General features: G+C 43.4%; 1 protein-coding gene across 8 annotated transcripts in view; it reads left to right on the forward strand.

The window, feature by feature from the left end:
• MYT1L (myelin transcription factor 1 like) overlaps window positions 1-25,782 on the forward strand; it is a 533,658-nt gene that overhangs the window by 45,332 nt on the left and 462,544 nt on the right. For all 8 annotated transcript variants that reach the window (XM_028831516.2, XM_077958484.1, NM_001265731.1 and 5 more), the window contains 1 exon segment: window positions 1,683-1,782. The gene's annotated coding sequence lies outside the window, so the exon portion shown is untranslated.

A 25,782-nucleotide genomic window follows, 5' to 3' on the forward strand; every position in this document is an offset into this window, starting at 1 on the left:
AAACCCCATCTCTACTAAAAATACAAAAATTAGCCGGATGTGGTGGCAGGTGCCTGTAGTCCCAGCTACTCTTGAGGCTGAGGCAGGAGTATCACTCGAATCTGGGAGGCAGAAGTTGCAGTGAGATGAGATCACACCACTTCACTCCAGACTGGGTGACAGAGTGAGAGTCCATCTTGAAGAAGAAGAAGAAGGAGAATGAAGAAAGAACAAAGAATTGGAGTATTGGAGGGCCTGAGAAACTGGAGGTCAGCCTGGAGCAGCAGAAAGCACCCTTGAGTTGGGAAGAGCTGGTTTTGAACCCCTGCTAGGGGAGCTCCAGCTCTGTGTCTCCAGGAGTTAGGCAGCATCTTGAACCGACGTGCAGGGAAATAATAATGCCAACTTTGAGGATTAAGAGAGATACTGAACCTGCAGTATCTCTCTGACCTAGCGTGTAGCTTCTCAGCTAGATAGTCGGTAATGGGAGTGGTTGACATGTGTGCTGCTCTTACCATGAAGATCCCTGCTTCTCTCTCATCAGGAACGTGTCACAGAATAGAAAGTATGGCTTCTAGGCAGGATTGGGAAGACCCAGAAAGGGGAGGGCATTCCAGGTAGAGGTAAAGAAATATGCAAAGTTGAAAGCATAGAAGAATTTCATGTTTCATTTTTCCTCCCACAGAACTGCTAAAATTGGAACAAATATGGTTAGTGGGTAGAAAAAGTTGAATTAATGTTCCAAAGGAATTATTGTCCTTTTCTTCCACCACCCCAGTTTTCCATGTGAACCTAGAAAATAGGAAATACGGGAAACTTCCTGGTCTGCGCATGGTTCTTTACTTCTATTTTTTAAACACCTATTGGTTTTCATTGTGGCATTAGTCCTGATACGGCCTTAGACAGGCAAGCTGTGTTTGAGGTCCTTATTGAACTTGCATACGTTGCCATAATGCAATTCGCGGTGCACCCCTAAGTCCAGAACCTTCTCTTACAACTTCAATCACTGCCTGACAAGCAGCCTTTTGTCCCTGGAGCTCACCTCCAGCTCATCTCCCTGGGTTAGGAGTCTTTGTAGGGAGGATGGAGACTTAGGGACTCTCTCAAGTTTCACACAACTGAACTTGTTCTTTCATTTTTATTAAAGGACAGACCTTTATTTTAAAAGAAGTACAAATTTGGCCGGGTGCGGTGGCTGTTGTCTGTAATCCTAGTACTTTGGGAGGCTGAGGTGGGCAGGTCACGAGGTCAGGAGATCAAGACCACCCTGGCCCCTGGCCAACATGGCACATGGTGAAACCCCATCTCCACTAAAATACAAAAAATTAGCGGGGTGTGCTGGCCCATGCCCATAGTCCCAGCTACTCGGGAGACTGAGGCAGGAGAATCGCTTGAATCCAGGAGGCAGAAGTTCCAGTGAACCAAGATGCCGTGACTCCAGCCTGGTGACACAGCAAGACTCCATCTCAAAGCAAAAAAAAAAAAAAAAATTACAACTTTGAGGAGAAACAGTAGGAGTGTATCTAATTTATCTAAGGCCATTCCTTAGATAAATTTTAGCAAGTGTGGCTCTGTGTGTGTGTAGGGCCTTCAATACTTTAATGAGACTAGCCCAAGATGTAGGGAAACTATCCATTCCCATTAACTCAAGAGAAAAGAGTCTCAGTTCCATTTACTGTCTCTTCCTCCTCTCTTACATGCAGGGCGGGTCATGCGGAGGCTGTAGCCAAGGACGAGGTGTGTGCGGCTGTTGCCTGGACCTTTGTCCAATCCACGTCGACATTTGAGGAATCACAGCGTGTGGTATGTGAACTGCAATGGGACTTTACCACTGTATTAGGAATGTAAAGGAGGTACCTGAAAACAAACAGAACTCACAAGGCAATGACTGATACAGAATTTGGGCAATTGGGTTCTTTTGTACCAGTTATTTCTTGCTGTTTTTAATGCTTACATGCTTCCGTTGTATGCCCTTGTCTAGTCAATTACATATACTTGTTAAATTCATACATCAACTATTACTTTTTCTTATACCCTTATACTGAGGAGAGCATTGCCTATAATCTAAATATTTCATAAATGAACTGAACCAAGCAGAGAACTTGATCCAAAAAATGTAGTTATGTTTAATTTCCTAATTCTTCTCTTGTTAGACTTATGTGGTGTTTTCTGAATTTCAAAGTCCTTCCACTCCTACTCTCTCACTTGAGCCTGAGTGAGGCCACATTGTAGACACGGCTGGCTCTCTTTAAGCCCTCGAGTACCCTGTAAGAAAGTTGCCACCATCCCTTTTAGACATGAGGAAACCTAGGCAGAGGGAGGTCGGACGGGTAGCCGGGGTGCACGGACTTCAGAGCTTACCTCCAATCAAAGCCCCATTTTGAGGATGTAGTTTCCTTTTTCCATGGACACACATCTTTGGGAATCATTTGAAATCTATCTTGGACGTAATTGTGTAAATTTTCAGCTGCATGAAAGAGTGGCATTGACTGACCACGTGTAGGTTCGAGGTCTGGGCAGCCCTGACTGCTGGGGACGTTGAGACTGACCACGTGTAGGTTCGAGGTCTGGGCAGCCCTGACTGCCTGGGGACGTTGAGGGGGACGTTGAGGGGGACGTTGAGGGAGACTCTCAGCTTCTGTGACCTTCGCTTTCTCTTCCAATTAAGAGTGGGTGGAATTGAGAAATGCTACAAATTTAATTTCCAGCAAGACTGAGAAATAAACCAATCTGTTGGACCCAATGTTCTCTATTTGCTACACAACTAATTTTTAATGGTTCAAAAATTATCCTTTTCAAGGCATCATCTCTGTACTCTCTTACTTTTGGTGTCAGTATCTTTAGCAACCTATCCTCTCAATGTCATTCTTTGCATTAACATCAAACTGCCAGAGAGACCAAGTTTTTAAACTTCTATTTTCTTTACATAATTAGCGTATGTCCATTGTAGAAAAATTGGAATATTAGAATAATAGATAATATAATTTTTTAAAGCACTGGAAATTCAAAAATTCAGTGACAACCACCATTAGTATGTTGATTTAAAATTCAAGACTGATTTCTTTGACAGTCTTCAATAAGATTTTAAATTAATGTGAGTCAAACTACCATTTGTTCTTTACTCCTTTTTCCCTTTATGCATCACATGTATCTTTTTGTAAGAAAAACTACTTTTTTGGGGGGAGGGGGGTGGAGTCTGGCTCTGTCACCCAGGCTGGAGTGCAGTGGCACAATCAGTTCACCACAACCTCTGCCTTCCAGGTTCAAGGTATTCTCCTGCCTCAGCCTCCCAAGTAGCTAGGGTAACTGGCACATGCCACCACACCTGGCTAATTTTTCTATTTTTCTATTCTGGTCTCGAACTTATGACCTCAAGTGATCCACCCGCCTTGGTTTCCCAAAATGCTGGGATTACAGGTGTGAACCACTGCACATAGCCTGAAGAACTACTTTTCTGTTACCTTATTTTGTTCTGTTACCTTGTCTAGCATTCTACTATTATTATGGATATACATAATAATGGATTATGGAATAATGGATTATATGGATATACACAATTCTACAATATTATGGATATACTGAAATATACTTCATCAATTCTGTATTGTAATTTCATAAGTTGGATTTTTAAACTTTTACCTTATAAACACGGTTTTAATAACCATTCTTCACCTAAAACCTTTCACACTGTTAATTATTTTCTTAAGATAAATTTACAGTAGAATTTCTTGATTCAAGACTATGTACATTTTGATACTTTTGAGAAGGGCAATATCTTTACAATCCTGCTGCATTTTATGTGTGGTCATATCACTGCATGTCCTCTGCTATTGAAAACACAGCTAACCATCCAATGTTTGAATGGTCTGCCATTACACATAGAAGTGTCATAAATTCAACCTTAAGAAAAAACTAATCTCATAGCACAAATTTAGTTTTGTAAAGGCTAAATATGTATTTCAAAATATCTTCTAAATTCTCATAAACTCAGCTAAAAATCTGACACTTTTTTGTTCTTTTGTTCGTATATAAAATCATTGTATGAAGTACCTACTATGTGCAATACACTGTGTGAGGCAGTGGTGATATGCAAATGATAGAACATGACCCAGCTTTTTAGAAGTCCACCTTTTATTTGCAGAATCCACGCTTATATTGAGTCTCTGACACATGATATGAAAAGTATTATAATATATTTACTTTAAAAATGAAATCTCAGTATGAGCAATTTAATATAGTGACTATTATTGTTTCTGATGTGTAACTCTGAGAATTTCGAGATCCACTACCATTAAAGAAAGCTAGGATTATGTCCATTATACTAAACCCCAGAGTGCAGTACAGAAGCATTTCTGCCCCATGCCACCTACCCCTAAAAAGAAGCCTTTTTATTGCTTCTTGAATATTTCCAGGAATGGATAGCTTACAACTCAACAAGGCAACTCATTCCATTGTTGGATTGTGTCAAGGGTTTGAATATTATTCAGTTTTATAATAGGCACCTGTTGTTCTTACTTTCAGCCTCTGGACAGATACAGACTACGTCTAATTCAATTCAATGTAATGGATATATGTTAAGGATCTACTATGTTCAGAACATGTTCTAGGTTCTGTGGGTTAATTTCTATTTCCTATGACAGTATTTTCAATATTTGATTATAGTTTTTCTAAATATGCAAGTTAACAAGTTCACCCCATTCAAGGAAATTGGATCATTAATATAAGTCTGCTAAATCTCTATAAAGCAATACATTTTGGCCTCAGTTGTTGACCACTTGCATGAGCTAGTTGGAAAGAATTTTATAATCAATCAGGAAGACACAGGCATTTACTCCTCCCACTTCTGTACATATTACCAACAATTTTATTAAAAAGAAAGCAAAAGTCATTTGTCCCTACACTATTACTAGTTATGACATGAAAAATCATGCCACGTGTATTAGTTCATTCTCGCACTGCCGTGAAGAAATACCTGATAATTTATAAAGAAAGGAAGTTTCGTTGACTCACAGTTATGCATGGCTGGGGAGGCCTCAGGAAACTTACAATCATGGCGGAAGGCAAAGCCGAAGAATGGCATCTTCTTCACAGGAAGGAGAAGTGCTGAGCAAAGGGGGAAAAGCCCCTAATAAAACCACCCGATATCATGAGAATTTACTCACTAACATGAGAAGAGCATGGGGTAACCACCCCCATGATTCAATTACCTCCCACCAGGTCCATCCCATGACATGTAGGGATTATGGGAACTACAATTCAAGAGGAGATTTGGGTGGGGACACAGCCAAACCATATCACCATGGTTGTGTACATTTGGTGTAAAACAACCCACATCAAAATCTGGAAAACCTAGTACAAAACCATATCACCATGGTTGTGTACATTTGGTGTAAAACAACCCACATCAAAATCTGGAAACCCTATGGCTGCACCCGGGAAAGCCACCAGCCTTCTCTAAACCTCGGCCACTTCATCAATTAAATGAAGGAATTAGAAGTGTTTGAGGAGACTTAAATTACAATATTTTATGATGAAATTTTGTGTTTGGGGTTCTGGGCTTTAGATCACAAAACGTCTGGATTCCTCTCACGTTATGGTTGGTTTGGCTGAAGCTTCCTTTCCACCTCCGGATGGGGTCTAACCCTGCTGCAATGCTGCACGCACGTGGTCACCCTGCACACACTTCCGCGCTGCAGCCTTGTCCTACGAAGTTGACGTATGTTACCTGACTTCCTCCTTAAAATAACACTAGGGAAGGAAACATTATCATCCCCATTTTGAGCAGGAGAGACCTGAGGCAGAGCGTTATGTAATGTGCACAAGGGCGGATAGAAGAAGTTTAGTTTGGTTTAAAAGGCACCCCATAGCCTCAGCTCCTGATTTCTGTCTTATATGGAATGGGCAGGTGAACGCCTTTACTCCTCCAGATTTTTAACTCCAAATAGTTCCTTGGAGTTGGTTCACTTGGTTGTCTTGGAGATGATGCGTATTACCAAAGCAACTTTGGTATGCAGAAAATAAAGCAATAGCAACAAATCAACAATGCATAAAGCTGTGAACCATACAACCAGGGTATGTATGCAATGTCTAACTAGTGTTTCGTGGTGGATTCACTAAAATGACCTAATTTGACATCATATAAGCAGGAATAGTATATGCTTGAAATCCTCCTTATAGGAAGAAAAACTTCTCAGAAAATCTAACACTTTCTACTTTAGTCCACAAATGAATTTAGTCGTTCATACATGTTTTCTTAATTTTTACTTTAATGTTTTCTGACTGATGACACTTATTGTTTATTTCTTTATTTCCTCCTTTTCCAATACCTGATTTTACTACTTCTTATATCCATCTATTTGAAATCCCAGATAATTTTTCTATATCAAAGCTTTCATTTCATTTACCTCTTACCCCATCCTTGACTTTATGCCATGTACTTGTCCTGCTTCTTAAATAGATAAATCACATAAGTACTGTCTGCTGAAAAGAGCTTCCTACCTTTCCTAGTTTACATTCTTTGATTATAAGCAGCTAGTGAAAGAAAATCCCAGTGTGCAGTGTTTCCCAGGGTATATATTAAAAACCCTTATAAACATAGAATGGCAAAATGGAAATACCTTGAAGGCTGGCACTCAACCCAAAACTACCCAGCCAACAAACTTGAAGGTAAAGTTGAACTGAGAGGGAAAAGCAACCTGGGTATGGAACGGGTGCTGGTTGACATTTGAGGAATAATATTGATTCCTTCCTTCCTTCTTTCCTTCCTTCCTTCTTTCCTTCCTTCCTTTCTTCTTCTCTCCTTCTCTCTCTCCCTTCCTCCTTCCCTCCCTGTTTCTCTCTTCTTACTCCACTTTTTTCTTCCTTCCTCCTGGACTCTACCTCTCTTTTTCCTCCCCTCCCCTTCCCTTCCCTCCTCCACCTTTCCCTCTTCCTCCTTCTCCTCCTCTTCTTCTTCTCCTTCTTCCTCTTCCATGTTGAATGGCTGAATCATTATAATAATTCTTTGCTATGTAAGAAGGCATTGTTGTCCTCCATACTTTGAACTATCATCACAATCAGACATAGCCTTGAAATACAGGAAAAGTAGATACTATTAGCCTGTATATAATCTTAAACCATAAAACCAAGGGAGTTTTGTCCTCTGTACCCAGAACTTCATAGTGGCCTTACAGCATCACAATTGTTAAGACATTGAGAAATGGTAAACAGCTGAAACAAAGCTCCATTGAGGAGAGCTCTCCTTTTATTTTAAGAATCCTCTTAAGTAGTGTGGGGTGAAAGATAACAACAGAGCTGGTCCACGGCCTCCCAGATGCCGCTTGCATCTCAGAGACACAGGCTCATGGGGCAGGGAGTACAGAGCCCTAGCACAGGTACCTCCCAGATCTGGGCAAGGGAGAGCGTGGTGAAGAAGTTAGAACAAGAGAAGGAGAGGGGCCTTTTGTTCTTGGTAAGTTCCTGTGTTGTGTTCGTCTCCCCTTTAGGTGATGTGGCCTTGGGCTCAAGGGAACACTTTGTCCCTTCATAGTCACCACTGTCCTACTGTTTCCCTTAAGAAGAAATACATGGCATTAAAATATAGTCAGGAAAAATATAACTTTATACATTAGATTTACCACTGAAGTTTAAAGCATCGACTATTTAAAATGTCTACATGATATCACATAATTACTGTTTATTTAAATATGTTAATAGTGTCCTGCCTGTGTTTAAAAATAAAGTTCTAATATGTTAGATATGCACACTGAAACATTGGTAGGCAAAATTATACGATTTCTGGAATTTTCTTCAAGATAATATAGAAATGGTTATCAAATGGGGTCTAGATAAGTGACAGTGGCCAAACTACATTTTTGTAAATGATAGGTATATGGGCTTATTAAACTGTTCGCTTTAAAATTTTGTGTCTCTTTAAAAATCTCCATACTTAAAAGCTTCAATAAATGCAAAGTTGCATAACAGTGGCAGAAGAGGGATCCCTATACCAGAATGGCAGGAAATAAATCCAGCTTTCTACCACTGTAAGTCTGAGGGTAAATTTTCCTCTCTGCTTCTCAGTTTCATTTTCTGCAAAATGAGGATAATACTAGCCAGGACCTCTTGGAATCATTGTGGAGATCACATGAGTTGCTGTGTGTCACATGTTACATGTGCACAACACATGTAGGCCACATTAGTGCCTTGTGCATAGCACATATATGGCCACTACCATTAACTCATAAAAGTAAAAAAGTTTGTTTTTACTTTCCGCTTTAAATTTCTTAGATTGATAATTGTCATATAGGAAAAAAAGTCTAATTTTGTATATGAAAAGTATTTTGGAATTAATAATTACCTTTTCTATTTTGCAACCAAAAGCAGAAATAACTTAATAATGACTTTTCTGTCACTGGTAACATGGGATGGATTTCTAAAGATATTCAAAGACATTATTGTTTTAAATTTTGCTAGAATAGACTATAGTTCTTTTTCCTTCGAATTAGGGTAGGCTAATTGATTAGGTAGCTTAGCCATAACACTGGTTGTATCGTGGATTTTTCTTTCTTTTTTATTCTATTGCAAAGGGTAGAAAACTCCATTTTTTTCTATAATTACAATTGTTATATGACCATTTGTAGTTTACCTTTACATAACACCTGAAGGGCAGTAACTTTATAGCTGCCTAATCCTGTAATTCTTTCTTTTCTGCACTATTTAAATTCTAACTCATCCCTGTTATAGGAAAGGAACCAGTTGCGGGACTCTGGACAACTTTATTTTCTAAAGAATCCACTTTCACTGATAAACACAGTGAAGGCTGTGGAAACATGAGCGTGTATGCAACTGCGGGTGTTGACTGTTCCCTCCGTTCTGGCCATGGTGCACCTGTGTGCAATCTGTGTTCCCGTCACTCCCGTATGGGACAGCCGGTCCACCCGTGGAACCCCGTCATCCTTTACTTGATGGGAGGCAACAGAAGTGGTTCCCACAAGGTCACCCTTGAGCAAATGCTTTGTACAAATCACCCTTGGGTATGAAGGGTGAAAAGATGAGTAAAGATTGAGCATTTTGGAAAATCAAGAATCAATCGGGGCCAGGCGTGGTGGCCCGCCCCTGTAATCCCAGCACTTTGGGAGGCTGAGGCGGGCGGATCACGAGGTCAGGAGATCGAGACCATCCTGGCTAACACAGTGAAACCCTGCCTCTACCAAAAAATACAAAAATTTAGCCGGGCATGGTGGCAGGTGCCTGTAGTCCCAGCTACTGGGGAGGCTGAGGCAGGAGAATGGCGTGAACCTGGGAGGCAGAGCTTGCAGTGAGCTGAGATCACACCATGCATTCCAGCCTGGGCGACAGAGCAAGACTCTGTCTCAAAAAGAAAAAAAAAAAGAAGAAGATCAGAAGGAGGCAGGAGTGGGACTCCATCTCAAAAAAAGAAAAAAACAAAACAAAACAAAACAGAAAAGAATCAATCGGAATTCTGCAGGTGAAGTAAAGGCAAACAGAAATCACACATGCGTGGTGCCGTGGTCAAGCACCATAGGCTCTGGGGGCAGGAGTGTTCGTTTGGATGCACAGGTCCAGGAGGGCTTCCCAGGGAGTGTGGAGTAACAGGCTCCAGCATCTGATATGGAGGCAAGAGAGAATCATGAGGAGGAGGTAGAAAGCGGGCAAATGGAAAGTGGAAGCAATAGTCTTGTATGCACCTGCAGAGGGTGAGATTCAAGGAGCCCTCCGTCTAAAATGAAGGCATCATAACTTGAATTCGGCCTTCCCAAGCTGCTTTTTGGTGGCTTGGCTGCTGACACCATCATTGCACATGACGAACAGCCTTAGAGCTTGCAGAGCAGGAAGATGTCAGGAGGACCAGGGTGAAGGGAAACTAACAAACTCAGACAGATAACTAGGGTCTTCCTGGTTCTCTATAGCTCTCCCCATCCCCCAACCTTGGATTCCTGAAACCATTTCTCTGTGTGATTGTAAAAGGACTTTATCAATTAACTGACATATTTGTAAGATTTTAAAGAACTGTCTGATCCACATCCCAATGAGTTAAATAATTCTGATAGGCGGAATCGAGACACCTCAGTATCCCGTAACAAGTTATCATGGTCCTGGTTGAATGAGGACCTGTCCACTCCGGGTTGTGTCGGGGGTAGGCCCTGAGAAATGTGTGAAGGTACCACACAGGCACGCAAAGGTACACAACCGGCTTTCAGAGCATAGTCTCTGCAGTATGTGGACATCGGACATGGATTACAACAGACCTTACCTAGCAAAAAGATTCACTCTTTTGAAAGGAAGCCTGAAACATTGCTTCACGTCACAGGGATCCTGAGGACCTATTACTCACACACCACTGTGTATGGTGGGCCAGGCACAGAGCTCTGAATGCTCACATTCCACCAAATAAAAACAGACAAATAAAAAACACAACTCCATAAAGCAACAAACACAAGGCAGGGTAGTTTTCCAGGCAGAGAGGAGGGACCCGCTGGGGCAAGGTGGGGTTCGACCTCATTTGGGAATGGCACTGAAAAATATGTAGGTCTTTCCCAGGCGGAGGAGGTTGGCTGGGACTTTCTCTTGAGGACAAGAACAAGGCGTGGAGGTGTGAAAGAATAGGTTGGTTATGTGTGGAAGGTTAAGGTGGAAAGATGGGCTGAGATGAGGCTGGGAAGACATCATCCCATGCAAAGTTCACTGAAGCGTTATCTTGGCGGCAACAGGAAGCATGCTCCGTGGATATGTGGAAAGTTTTCATGGTACATATTGAAATGAAAAGCAAGTAATGCTCACATTCCATGGACAAGGTAGAGGAGATCTCTCAGAGCAGGAGCTGGTGGTTTAAAGGGGCAACTTAGGGCAGGACGCAGCGCACTGGCCTGAGCTCACACCCGGTGCGATAAGACCTCCAGGAAACCACTTTCCCTCTCCCGGTTTTGTTCTTCTCATTCAACAGCATCCAAATGGCCCAGCTGGGGGCACTGGGGCTCGGTGCGTCATACATAGGTAGGATGATTTCTGACATCCTATGACCAGAAGTAGCTCCTAGTGCTGAAACCACAGAACACAGAATGGATTTTAAGGTAGTAGCTTCCTCCTTTCCGGTTCGACCAATGCTTTTAGATGAAGTTCCTGCCCAAAATGGCCCCAGCGATGTGATAGTCTCACATGCAGTTTGTTTTCACATGACTGCTGTAACAGGCACGTGCGCGCGCACACACACACACACACACACACACACACCATTTTATTATTACATTTTCTTGAAATTTGTTTCCAAACACGTCTATCCATTTATCCCCCAAGGCCTGGCTCAACGGCTGCCCAAGGTGACATCTGACCACCAGCACTCTTCAGCTGTGATCCCCACCCCAAGCCAGCGCTCCGGCTCCGGCTGACTCTACCTCACCTGCTCATGCTCCAGGTGCAACCCTGGCCTTGTCTCAGTGTGTGGCCATCAGCTTTCCTTGTTCCAGCCCCCTCACAGCACTACACAGGGATCAATACGTGTTTGCTGAGCCTCACGGCTCTCCGACTGGAGGCTCTGGGGGTCTCATGGAATGACCCCTGGACCAGGTTACAGGCTGGCTTGAGCCAGGCTCTGCCCATGCTTTGGGAGGGCTTCAACACCACTTCTCCTCTATCTTACCGTGGCATGCTTTAAAAGTGCTCTGAAACAGTGAGTGTAAGGAGACATTTTACAAGGTCTACAATTAAGATTCCTATGCCAAGTGATGTTATTAGAAACATAGTTCATTGCAACTGTATAGCTGGAGCGAATACTGCTTATATAAAAAATATGTTTTAAGTACACTATTTCTTCCTTCTCAGCCTACTCCCCTTAGTCCAAGAAATTGCTTTAGATAAAAACAAGTCCAAATCTCCTGAAACAAAATGCTTCTAATACTAGTAAGAGAAGCTAAGAGTGTTCACATAGTATGAGTGATTAAGAATGTCCCTTTATCTGTTTTCCTAAATGTTTTAGGAAAAAAAAATCAGTTTATGTTGTAAGTAAATTCCGGTGACATTTGAGTGCTTTGAATGCACTCCCTCCCCTCCCTCCTTCCCTTCCCTCTTTCCCTCCCACCCTCCCTTCCTTCCTTCCTTCCTTCCACCCTTCCGTTTCTTTCTTTTCAAAAGTTTCAACTGATATGTAATAGTCGTAAATATTGTGGAGTTACGTGTGATGTTTTCATACATGTACATTACATGTGACATTTTCATACATGTACGTTACGTGTGACGTTTTCCTACATGTACGTTACATGTGATGTTTTCATGCATGTACGTTACATGTGATGTTTTCATGCGTGTACATTACATGTGATGTTTTCATGCATGTACGTTACATGTGATGTTTTAATACATGTACACAATGTGTAATGATTGTATCAGGATATTGGTTAACCATCACTTCAAATATTTATCTTTTCTGTATTACAAACACTACAATTCTTTTTTTCTAGCTATTTTGAAACATATAGTAATCATTGTTAATTATAATTTCTCTATGATGCCTTTCCTTCCTTCTTTGCGCCTACCTTTCTCCTTTTTGTTTCTTTTTGTACAAATGTATCATATAGATAATCGAGTATCAGTTCTCTAAGCTCATTTGAAAAGTATTTCGTTAGTGTTCTGTAAGGTCTTTATAGCATTTTTTCTTTTGTATTTTAATAATGGAGAGAAAATATTTAAAAATACCAAAAAGAATACGAATTCTAATTTCACCCACAGTAAAGTTTTATGTGGGTGGATAAAAGCAACACATTTACGTCACTGCATCACCTTCGGACGTGCAAATGGCAATTGACTTTTCCAGTGTGTTTCCTTCTTGTAACCCAAATTCCCTCCTTAGTAACCTCTCAGATGTGCAGCACTGCAGCCCTCGCAGCTGAGTACTGCCTGCTGCTGCAGCCACTCTGAGGCGCGTGGCCCTGTGCACAGCCCCCCTGCCCTGGGGCAGCTGCCTCCGGCACTCACTGCAGGTCCAGGCACTGCCTACAGGCCCTGACTGCGCTATGCTCCGAGTAGCTTCCCACCCCGTCCAGACACTGGCTCTGGCTGGACGACCAGGCCAAAGACTGGTCCTTAGGAGGATTCCTATCTGAGGAGGTAGAATGTTTAAATCTTCCTGGCATGATCCATTTAAAAAGCTACCAAAACCGTAGCCCCAATCCTACGAGAACATGATGGGATTTGAGACTCTCCCTGGCACCCACTTCCCGTATTGGTCTCTGTTGTTTCCAAATGTCTCATTTATCAGGGGTCATTTCTAGATGTGTTTTAATCCTTAAGGAAAATCCCTGTTCTTACTCATTTTGTTTTTCTTCTCACTCACTATTTAGCATTTTTCTCACTGGCTGAAGGCAGGACCAGGCCCAAAAGGTCCTGCAAGATTAAATAAGGCATTAGTGCCCCAGCAGAGGAATGAGGAGGACCGTCGTCAGGGAAGAGTCCAGAATTGTGGCAGGGGTAGGATACAGCCCGCTGAGGGTATGTGGACACAAGGCCGGCTTTGGCTTCCCTGAGAGACAGCAAGGGGCCCAGAAGGCACAGGCCCCTGAGAGCTCCTGGGACTGACACTGTCCCAGGATCCCTCCACTGCAGGTGGAGAAGGAGCTAGAGTGGAGAGGAGGGAGCCAGGGGCTGCAGGGGTACAGGCAAGGAGCTGGGGCACCAGGGGTGCAGATGGGAGGTGCCTGGAAGCGCTGGAGGTGCAGGGCCACTGGGATTTCCTGACCCAATGGTCATGGGGTGTGAGAAAGAAGCATCAAGGGTGACTTCCAAGAGCTCCTCTGAGCAGCCAGTGGAATGAAAGCGTCATTTGCTCAACTAGAAAGACTGGCGGGAAGCCCTTGGAGGGACACCCAGAGATCAGGTTAGACGGGTTAAGCCAAGACGCCTGCTTTTCATCTAATGGAGAAATCCGTAGTTGAATGTGGGCTTCGGGAGTTCAGGGAAGAAGCCTGTGCTGGAGATGATGTTGCTCAAGGAGGGGAGGCAGAAGCTGTTGATTTTGTTCCTGTCCAAACTCACCAACATGCACACACTAAAGTGTATTCCCCTGCGAGGCCAGTTTGTTTTGTTTTCTACTCTTTTCCTATAGTTTGGGATCTGACCATTACATTTTTAAGCAAAGAAATGAGATGGAGAAGTAGCAGTAAAGGGAAGACACCCACCCCTTGGGCAGGTGGCACCTCTGAGAGCACCAGGGCCCAGCGAGGTCTGGGGGAAGGTGAGGCCGGGGAGAGCCTGCTGTGGGTGTCCTAGAGGCCCAGAGAACATGGGAGGTCAGGTGCTGCCAGGAGTGGACGATGACAGGGCTGGAACCCAGTAAGCATTGGGAAGAGAGCTGGGCAATAAGGGTGCCTGTCATCTTCGGCTTCAGGCAGGGCAGCAGGGCATTACTGCAGCTGGCGGGAGTGCTGGGTGAGGCGAGGCCTCGCCAGGATCCAGAGTTCAGGCGGCCATGCAGCCTGTGAGTGCCTAAGATCAACAGGCAGAATGAATCACGGAGACACTTTTCTCAGCCTCTAAATTTCTTTGAATTCTGATTCTCCCTTTGAAGATCTGCCATTGATCCACCCACTTAGTAAAAACACTGCAGCTATGGGCTGAACTCTGAGTCCCTCCAGAATTCGTACGCTGAAACCTCAAACCCAAGCAGGCGGTTGGGGGTGGAGTGAGGTCATGGGCATGGATCCGTGCCCAGGGAGCTGGCGTTTTTGTGAGCGAAGCCAGAGTGAGGACAGGGTGAGTGTGGCCATTTGACAGCCAGGACGCAGGCCCTCGCTAGAAACCAAACTTTCTGGCTTCTTGATGTTGCGCTTCCTCCTTCTAAAACTGTGAGGAAATGATTTCTGTTGTTTAAACGCCCGGCCTATGGCACTTTGTATGGCAGCCCCAGCTGACTCCCAGAACCACCAGATGACCTCAGCGCCTTGGCTCAGAGAGGCCATCCGGCCGACAGGGAACTCCTGTTAGTTCCCTCTAGGAGACGTGAAGACAGTTCTGCCTTTAAAGACAAACTGAGACCTGCAGCATAAATTCCTCCCATTTGAGTGGGGTGGGAGCTTTTTAAGCCATCCTGTATCAATCACATCATGGCTGACGTGTGTGAACGTTGTTTTAAGAATGCAAGAATTGTCTTTCATTTTATTTCATGGAATAAACAAAACGAGAGAGCTCCATAGAGCCTTCCTCAAGTGGGTGTTCTTGGACTATGTGGGTAACTGAGCTATTACGCCTGGGATGGGGGGGAGCTCCTCAAATTCTAATTTAAAAATCCATATTGTTGGCATTGTGTCCATTTGTGACCTGCCCAGACTGTTGAACCAGAGAAAAACAAAAGGGTCACTTGTCAATTCCTTGCTATATGTCAGAACCCTTCACTGCAGATGTGATTCATGGTGAGAATCCATAACCACAGGTGTACACGTGCAGACACGGGACCTCTCGAGCCAGCACAGGCCGTGGCGTGCTCCCTGGAGGCAGGAAGCGAGGAACACGCAGCCACATCCTTGACACGGGTAAGGAGTTTGTACATTCTGACATAATAAACTCCACAACATGACCAGGAAGGGAAGAGAAATGAAATAGGAGTCAGTGTCAGTTGATTTTTAAAGAGGAAGGTCATGATGAGCAGGATGCTTGGCACTGCTTGGCTCATTCTCGGTGACATCTCTGCAGCCTCAAACTGGCTGGGAGGGGGTGCGGCGTCTGGACTGAGCTGGGGCAGGAGCACCAGGGCAGGCAGAGACTGTGCTGTACTTTCTTTATTAACTACTTTCGCTTGATTATGTATTGTCCTTAATGTCCTTTTATGGCTATACTTAAAGAATCCCTGAATACATGGAGTACCAATTAGGGAGATTGGCTGTAATTTTTTCATTGCTTGTGTGTCATTTTTTTGGGCAAATCTCAAGTGTAACAGACCTCTGATTAAGTGACAGATCATTCCCTTCTCTCCCTCTTCATCCATCCCTCTATCTGGCACATGGTAGAGACTCACAGATAGATTTGCAATGGGGATAAATTATTTCATGTGAATGTACAAGACACCGAGCTAATAACTAAAGGAATGTGATGAGGCAGATGCAGGCAGCTCTCAGTCCATTGCTGTCTACAAACATTGTGTGAGGCTGCCCAGGCTACTGCAACAAGGCACCAATGACCAGATGGCTTAAACAACAGGCATCATTTCTCACAGTTCTGGAGGCTCGGAAGTCCAGATTAAGGTGTCTCCACATCTGGTATCTGGCGAGGGCTCCCTTCCTGGGTTGCAGACAATCTCCTCTGGCTGCATCCTCACAAGGTGAAGACGCAGAGCTGCCTCCCTCTTCCTCTTCCTTCTTCAAAGGACTCCAGTCCCTTCATGAAGACTCCACCCTCGTGACCTAATGACTCCCCACATGCCCCACCTCCTGACACCATCACATCAGGGCTCAAGACATGAACTGTGGAGAGACACAATCATTAGTCCACAGCCCGTGTGCCTACGTTGTGTATGTGATTTCTAATATTAGATCAGAAGTCACGAAGAGCTTTGGAGGCAGAGATAAAGGACTGTATGATTTGGGCATAGCAAGAGATAATTCTGGCTGGGAGAATCAAAGAGGATTGAATTTATGCAAATGGACCCACAGTGATTCTGCCTTCTTGATTGGAGGAAAGACGTTCAGGCAGAAGGCACTACAGAAAAGAAAAGGATCAAGATGTTAAGCAAGACGTGAGAGCCTTGATACCAGGCTGAGCTGTGAGGGCTTGCCGGGGTGCACAAATCCAGGGGCTACTGGAGATCACTGGGCTCACGGATGGCAGATGGCACTTGGCTTCCGAAGTTGAATCTGTTGGGAATCTCTATGGCAGCTTGGAGGGAAGAGCATGTGGAGAGAATGCAAGGCAGAAGTAGGATGGGAGTGAAGGGAACGAGGCTAGCAGCAATGACCTGAAAGCTGCCTGCATATAAAGCACAGGTTACCTCCTGTAACCTTCACAACCTTCATGAGATGGGAAGTGTGCCCCTGTTTTGTAAGAGAGCAAAGACACTGAGAGGTGCTATTGCAGTGCTGCTCAGAATGTGGGCTGCAGCCGAGCACGGCCACAAGCTCTTTGTAACCCACCATGTCCAGATAAGCGCACAGTCTGATAATACAGAAGCTTCTGTAACAATTTGACCTTAATATAAATTCAAGGGCATGGTCATTTCAAAAAAGCATTGTAAGGTATCTTTTTTTTTTGAGACAGAGTCTCGCTCTGTCGCCCAGGCTGGAGTGCAGTGGCCGGATCTCAGCTCACTGCAAGCTCCGCCTCCCGGGTTTACGCCATTCTCCTGCCTCAGCCTCCCGAGTAGCTGGGACTACAGGCGCCCGCCACCTCGCCCGGCTAGTTTTTTGTATTTTTTTTAGTAGAGACGGGGTTTCACCGTGTTAGCCAGGATGGTCTCGATCTCCTGACCTCGTGATCCGCCCGTCTCGGCCTCCCAAAGTGCTGGGATTACAGGCTTGAGCCACCGCGCCCGGCGTAAGGTATCTTATAAAACAATTAGTCTAAAATAAGTGTGTGGGAATCTTTAAAAATCCTCACCCTTTACCTCCAGATAATTTAGAAAGTGTTGAGCGATAGATGGCCTTGGGAGGCCCTGATCACTGAGCTCCAGCCCGGGCCTGTGTGCGCCCCACACGCAGGAGACTGGGCTGGTGAAAGAGACACACGGCTACAAATCTACACACTGCCCCGAATGCTTGGGTGCACCACAGAATAATGTCCGCAAAGAGACACCTGCTCAGGTGTGCACTAAAACACGAGTTAATCAAAGTGGCATTTCTATTTGCCTTGTGAATGGGTAATTTGGGGTTTTTCCCTCTTCCCTACAGATTTATCTTCATAATAATATTTTACTTAGGCTAATAACTAAATGAGTTTGAATTCCCTAAACATATAATTCTTGATTTCGAGGCAAGGATGTTGTTAAGGTTCTGCAAACGGAAGGCAGCCCAGGGTTAACAACTGCCGCAGGTGATCTCCAAGCCGGAAACACACACCAGTGAGAGCAGCTTGTTACATGTTGGAAATTAACGAAAAAGGGAGTTCCTCTTGCCGATTTCCTGGCATGGTTTTCCAGTTGAACTTTCTTACCATTGATTTCCATTTGTGAGTTTATTACTCAGGACAAAAAAGTTTTCAAACGTTTATTCTGATTGTTTAATGTTAAACAGCAACTTTTATTATACGTATTACTATTTTTAGGATAAGAAATTTATGAATAATTTTCATAGGCTATTTGTGGTCTAAATGTGGAAAAATTGACCTTAAAATAAAATATTTTGCGTTTTCATCATAGCTGTTTCCCACTTTACATGTCTTCTCTCTTTTCCACTACATTCCCCCATATTGATGTGCAAATTTACAAAGAATGACGCCACTCATCTCACTGATTCTTAAGAGTAAAATGTGTGAAAAGTAAATTTCTGTACTATAGAGGTAAATTACTTTATTATTTCCATACTTTTTATTAGCCCTCATGCCTAGTTAACAATGACAGAAAACCTTATTGATTATTTACGACTCAGGAAATAAGTCCTTCTAGCCAAAGTCGACAAATACATGCATCAAATGGATGTGGGCTTGCGTGGAATTGGAAAATGGCCTTGTTTTAAACTCTATCTTATCTTATAAGTCTCTTTCTAGCATTTTGGAATTCCCATCTGCTATCTCCCCAAATCTCATCATTTATTAATACTGATTAGAGAGTAAATCTTCAATGAATGTTGAAGTTAGACGTGCAAAGTGGGTATTGGATGCATGACCTTAAAGGAACTTGAATGATGTGGGAGCTTCGGATGTGGTTCTGAAGCCTCTGTCCTTGGTTTTTTTATTTGACATACTTGCCTTAAGAGTGGTGTCCATTCCATGATTTTAACTCTCATTTTCACAGCCAAATTTCACATCCCTGACTGTAGCTTGACAGAATCCAGGCACCTCCTTGCCAGATATTTCTCCTTTGATGCCCTGGGCTCCTTGAGCTCAGCACACCCTGACCACACTGGGTCTCTTCTTTTGTCTGAGTTCATGCTAGCTGGGTTGCACCTTCCCCCTTCAGCCCACCAAGAGGTGAACTGCAGGGCAACCTCGGCCTCCCCTGTCCCCTTCTCCTAAAATCCAGCCATTTAGGAAATCCTGTTGCTTCCATCTGGGGCATTTTTTTTCTGTCCATTCCTTTATTAGGTTTCATCCTCCTCGTTTTCCCCAATATGGTCTATCCCCACATCTGCTTCTTATACAGCTTCCAATTTTCTTTCTAGAACAGACTAAAGCATGCACTTTGACTCCTTCATGTGGGTTTCACTCAGCTCCGCTTTTTACCTGTTTGGGGGTCTTTGGAATTCACTCAACCTCTCTGAGTTTCAGTTTCCCCATGGAAGTAAGGGCGAGGCCCCTGTGCATGAACCTCCTGTGAGGGCAAGGGGGACTGTGAGGCAAAAGCCTGCCCCATGTGCCATCTGTGAGGCAGCAGCTAGTGCAGGGCCGTTGCTCCTCTTCTCAAACACTCGTCTCAGACTTCGTGTTTCAGGGTACCATTTGCCCAGACATCAGCTGCTTGCAGGCGGGCCCTGCCCCTTTGGCATCTGCATACTTTCTATTTGCTTCCTTCCTTGGCTCAGTTTCCCCACCTGGCTCATTCTGGTTCACCATGGCCATAGGACCCATCCTCCTGTGCTGAAGCACTCTCCATGTACTCCCTGGCTTGCTGGCTGTATTAGTCTGTTCTTGTGCTGCTAACGAAGACACTCAAGACTGGGTAATTTATAAAGGAAAGAGGTTTAATGGACTCACAGCTCCACGTTGGAGGCCTCACAATCATGGTGGAAAGCAAGGGAGAAGCAAAGTCACATCTTATATGGCAGCAGACAAGAGAGAAGGAAAGGCAAGCAAAAGCGGAAAGCCCTTATAAAACCGTGAGATCTCGTGAGACGTATTCACGACCATGAGAACAGTATGGGGGAATCCGTCCCCATGATTCAAGTATCTCCCACTGGGTCCCTCCCGCAACATGTGGGAATGATGGGAGCTACAATTCAAGATGAGATTTGGGTGGTGACACAGCCAAACCATATCACCATTTTCCCTCCTTCCTTTAACCATACCCTGGCCCACTCCCTGTTCCTGTGCCATCCTAAATATCCTAACTGGTTCCAGCCAGGGTAACGGTAGCTCATAGAGCCACTGCGAAATGCTGTGGTCCCTTACCCCACCCCATCCCCATCAATATCTTTACTACTTTGGACCTTTGTGTCTTCCAGACAAGCCCAGAAAAGCCCTTTTGGGACTTCGGCACTCCCATCCTCACTGCATAGTTTGTGTAAATATTGAGGTCTTATCATGTGAAACCAGCCACTGCTCCTGATGCAAATGCCATCCGTTTCTATTGCACGTGGAATGAATGTTCCCAAGGGGAGCAGTGTTATATTTTGGGAAAGGCAGGGGCAGTGAAGCCTGGTAGATCTTAGCTAAAAGCCTTGCTGTGCCATGAGTGAATCTGGAGCTGCATGGAGTTACTTGACTTCCTTGAGAATCACCTTATTAACCTATAAAATGGAGACAATACTAGAGCCTGCCTTGCAGAGCCATTGTGAAGGCTGAATGAGGTCCTACTTGTGAAACTCTCAGAGTGTCTCCTGGGGCATCCGCAGGCTGTGGAGGGCTGCGCTGCATTTGCCCCGCTGCTGGCTGCCCACGCAGACTGCACCTGGAGCTGTTCTGTTTCTAGCCTCTATGGGAGGCTGAGCCACCTCCAGGCCCTCTCAGCATTGCTTAGAAAACCTCTCCCCAGGCAGCAACTTCACAGCTCACAGCCTTCAGTGTTTTCCTTCCTCCATCCATGCCTCCTTAGGGCCCCAGATCCCACCAGCCTCAAGGCTCTGCCCTTTGTTTCCATCGTTGTCATTGTCAAACGTAAATGTCTCCATTACTTGCTACATACCATGAACTGATCTTCATGTATTTGGATTATTGAACTTCACACTTACCACAACCATATAAAATAAAATATCCATATTTTATAGACAAGGAAACATTACCAAAAGATTAAATGCTTTTTCTCATGGTCACAGCCTCAAGGCCCATGCTCTTAAACAATGAAGTTCTTCCCATGTGGCGGGTGCACCATCCAGCATCATCCAGAATCCCAGTTAGACTTGGGAGGAAGGCCCGCCTGGGTCCCCTCTGTACTCACCGTCTAGCTCGCACTGTGTTCTCTTTCATATGCCACTGGCTGCAGCTTTTTGAGCTCAAGAACTCGCACTTATTAAAATAATAAGGTTACCATTTATTAAATATTTGTTTGTATCAGGCTATGTACCAAGTGTTTCATTTACATAATCTTATTTAACTCTAATGACAACCTTAAAATGTAGATGTCATTATTATCATTTACGAAAATAAAAAACAAAAGATGGGCCAGGCGCGGTGACTCAAGCCTGTAATCCCAGCACTTTGGGAGGCTGAAGCCGGTGGATCACCTGAGGTTAGGTGTTCGAGACCAGCCTGGCCAACCCCGTCTCTATTAAAATTACAAAAAATTAGCCAGGCGTGGTGGTGCCCACCTGTAATCCCAGCTACTTGGGACACTGAGGCAGGAAAATTGTTTTAACCCATGAGGCAGAGGTTGCAGTGAGCCAATATCACACCACTGCACTCCAGGCTGGGTGACAAGAGCAAAACTCCGTCTCAAAAAAAAAAAAAAGTTTAAAAAGACTGCATTTTAGTTGCCCAAGATGTTCTCACCAGTAAGTTATAGAGCAGGAATTTGAACCCAAATCTGGCTGCCTCCAAATATTGTGCTTTTACTTACTCATTCCTTTTCTCGGCTTTGCATCCCCTTTAACATTCGTTCTGGTATTTTGTCATGAGAAGTGCTTTAAAAAAAAGTTGCTGAATGGATTTGGGTCCCCTGGGTTTTGCTGTTGCGTAATTCTCCTAGAGGAGTGCTGAATTCCTCTAGATATTTGTATGATTCATTATCGCTTGGACTCAACTTCAGCACTGACCTTTCATTGACGTTCCAGTCTTAGTTTCACGGTGTGTAGCCTGCTGTGCTGGGACTGTGTGCGTCCTCAGCCCACAGCAGTGGGCACACTCAGCCAAGCACCATGGCCCTGAGCAGCTTGGGCCAGCATTGCACAGAACCTCAAGTTAAGTCCATCGAAGGCAACCCCACCAGAATTAGTACCTTACTGCTCTGCTCAGTTGATTAAGATTATTAGGTTGTATGAATACTTCACTATGACCTATTTTTTAACTTTCATTCCTATATAAAGTAACCTATGAAGTATGATTCTTTGTGAATTTGGGTAGCAGTCTGGGATTTTTGGGGGGGTTAGGGTTTGGGGAGTAATCAGAGCATGCTATTTCTACTGCTGTTATGAGGTACTGTACACACACGAATAAAGAAAAAGGCATCAGACCCAGGGCCTTTTAGGGCTCCAGGCTGGGCTGCGGATTAGTGGAAAGCAGAGACTCTGGGTCTCAGGAGATGCACAGTCCTTGGCAGCATGAGCTAGAGACCCAGAAATGCAGAACAAGTGAATGGTGTTAAAACTGCCAGGCCTAATTCAGATGTTGTGCTGGAAGGAACCTGGGCTTCAGGGTCAGTTGAGTCTAGGTTCAAATTCTAACCCTGCTGCCATGGATGTCTGGCCCAGCAAGTTAACTTTCCTAAGCCCCAATTTTTTAAAGTGAGAAACACATATATAAAAGTCACCTTGTAAAATTGCTGCAAGGATGAAATCACATAGGGAACCCAAGATGTAAACATCATGCTTGGCATACAGCAAACAGGTACAGTCAGGGTCCTGAAAGGTCTAGTCATGAACAAGAGGCCAAAGTCATATGGGGATGAACTCGGCCAGAGGGGAAAAGGGCCTCTTCTGTGCCACCTGCCAGGATCCTGGGGGCACGAGCTGCATCAGCTGACAGGTGCTGTAAGTAAAGGCAGAGGAGGGCACTAGCAACAGGCTCTCCTGCAAACCTCAGCACCAGTTATGCTCTGTTAGTCCCTTGCTTTGCTTGGTATCTGTGTGCAAAGGGCCTTTTTAGGAATATAGTTCGCACTCACATCCGAAAGGTCATCTGCGCCACACGGTTCAGGCATTTATTGATTTATGCGTCGGAATGGTTTCTGTCATCAGGCAGTACACTCTGTGACCGGGTTTTGCATATGTGCAGCACCCCTTGTTTCTGGGATGTAAGTAGAGGGCGTCGTTTACCCTGGAGCTGGGAGGTGATTGGCTCTCCTCACTCCTCCCAGTAGGGTTCTCCTTCTGTTCCATTTTCAAAGTGATTATAAATGCACGACTTTCACAAACGCTGAAACAAGACTGTTCACAGGAATCCTAATCAATTAATTCATCAAAAAAGGAAGTTGCATGTTGTCATTCAGGGAAGAATTAAATTTGACTACTTTCTCCAAGGGCAATGATAGTTCTCATTTAAAAGTTATTAGTTTCAGTGTGTTTTATATCTGGAAATTTTGCTTGTGTCTTTTGCCCTGCCTTTTGGGAAAAATATTTTATATGTTCACTTTATGCTATTGTGTTTCCTTCATTGAAGACCTAGATGTTTATTACCTGTGATATATATATATATAATTTATATATATAATTTGTATATATATAAATATATATGTAATTTGTGTGTGTGTGTATATATATACACACACAAAAATTACATATATAAATTATATATGTATATACACACACACACACATATATATTTGTGCCTATCACCTGGGGTAAAAACATCAAAATTCTTTTCCAATAAATCACTGTTCATAACATAATCTATGAAGGAAAAATGCTGTGCATTGAAACACATGCCTTTATTTGGAATTGTACAGAAGTCATTTGAACTTTGGGTGGGCTAGAAAAGCTCCAACCAGCTGCAAAGACAGGTCAGATGTTGTGGCTTCGGGAATCATAATTATTTGTGAAAGTATTTTGCTTGACAGGATATTACGGCAAAATTGGATATTTTATAAATAATCCCAGAAAGAAAACTGAGGAAATAGATAAAACACACATTCATTCCTTCATTATTCTTCCCCCAAAGTTGATTATTTACTTATTTCACAAATATTTATTCAGTGCCTGTATTATGTCAGACACTATTCTAGCTGTTGGGATTCAACAGTGGAAAAACTTTAAAAATACACAAAACTCCAGACTCCAGGAGCTATGTTAAGGCGTGTCTGACTGCATCCATGGATCATAGAATGTCCGTGACTCAACTTTGAGTTGGGTTCATTTTATCATGTACTTTTTAAATTTAATAGTACCCTTTTGGGAAACATTAAGCATTAAAGTTTTATCTCATTCCAACAATTTGTTTCCCTGTGTATGTTTTCAATTTATTTTTATTCTTTTAAGAAATGAAGGATGTTCCTAGTGCATGTCCTTCTTCCTGACTGGCTCCAGAAAACGTTGTAATAATCAAGAGCATAAATTCCCTGACTTAGGTTTTACTTTCAGTCTTCATTTACCAGAAGCACATAATCATTAAGCCACTGCCTAATATTTTAATGGTCTGAAGATCTCCACAAATCCATTATTTTCAATTGTAGAAGTTGTTTTTGTATCTGCACAACTCTCTTACTTACTTCTTTTTAACTTCTAACATAAATGTGTTTTTTGCCAAATTCTGCTATTTGCCTCATTAGCCAAATCTTAACATCTCACCAGCCAACTCCCTATTGACAGGAGTTTTGAGGACTTGGCAATGGAAGATAATTCTGTTTCCTACCTAACGGTGGGAGGACTAATGCTGTGGCTCTCCCAGGGGTTTGTTAATTATCTTCTTAGTTCCATTCAAATAATTTTGTGTCTATTTAACATTAGTAGATGATACAGTTATGTTCCTAGTTTATAATATTCTTTCTTCATTTCCGATTTGTCTAAAAGACTGTAATCAGATTTATGATGCAAATGAACTACAATATCAAAAGACATAGTGTATAAGTGCAATAGAAATGTAGTTTTCTGTTTTGACTTGATGGTAAGAACAACCAAATGCAAAGAAATTGTGAAACAAAAAAGTTGGAGATTCTATTGTAGACACATTGTGGAAACACACACACACACACACACACACACACACACACACACACCCCAACAGGGAGGAAAGGCTGTAGGGTGAGTTGAGTGTGGGGCAATGGACTGAGGCAAATGTTGCCTAACCAAGACTTCCTGAGACAGGATTTGGTGGTGCCCAATCTCTGAGTAATCTGATAAGTAACACCGTAACAAGGATCAAGGAAAGGCTCCTGAGAGTAGTATGTTTTAGAATCTGGCAGATTTCCCAAGAGAAATGCTAGGAGCATTGTCCTGGAAGACATTACCGTGACAACAAAACAGACAAATCATCCCCTCCTCACCTCACCCATGAGCAGCCCGCTGAGTGTCCGATTCTGAAGACACCCTGCAGATGATTGTGCCACATGGGCTGGGAAATATATTTCCACTGCAAAGAGAAAAATAATAAAACTAAAGGAAATCTAGGGAAAATTCTTTTAGGGAATTTTAATAAAGCAGAGGCTTGGTATAATATAACAAAAATTAATAAATCGCCAGCAAAGTAAGCTTCTGTGAGATAGAAAAAAGTATGTAAAACAGAAAGGTAGAAAGAAAGAAATTCCAAAGTCCCTCCAGCAGGATACAGATGACTTAGGCTGAAGTAGTTCTGCTATCAGCCTTGCAAAATTAGAAGTGTGAATGGTTCTAGAAGTTGTGAAATCGTAACTCACAAGCACGGCATTCAGTTTCT

Source organism: Macaca mulatta, chromosome 13 (assembly GCF_049350105.2).
Source record: "Macaca mulatta isolate MMU2019108-1 chromosome 13, T2T-MMU8v2.0, whole genome shotgun sequence".
Taxonomy (NCBI): domain Eukaryota; kingdom Metazoa; phylum Chordata; class Mammalia; order Primates; family Cercopithecidae; genus Macaca; species Macaca mulatta.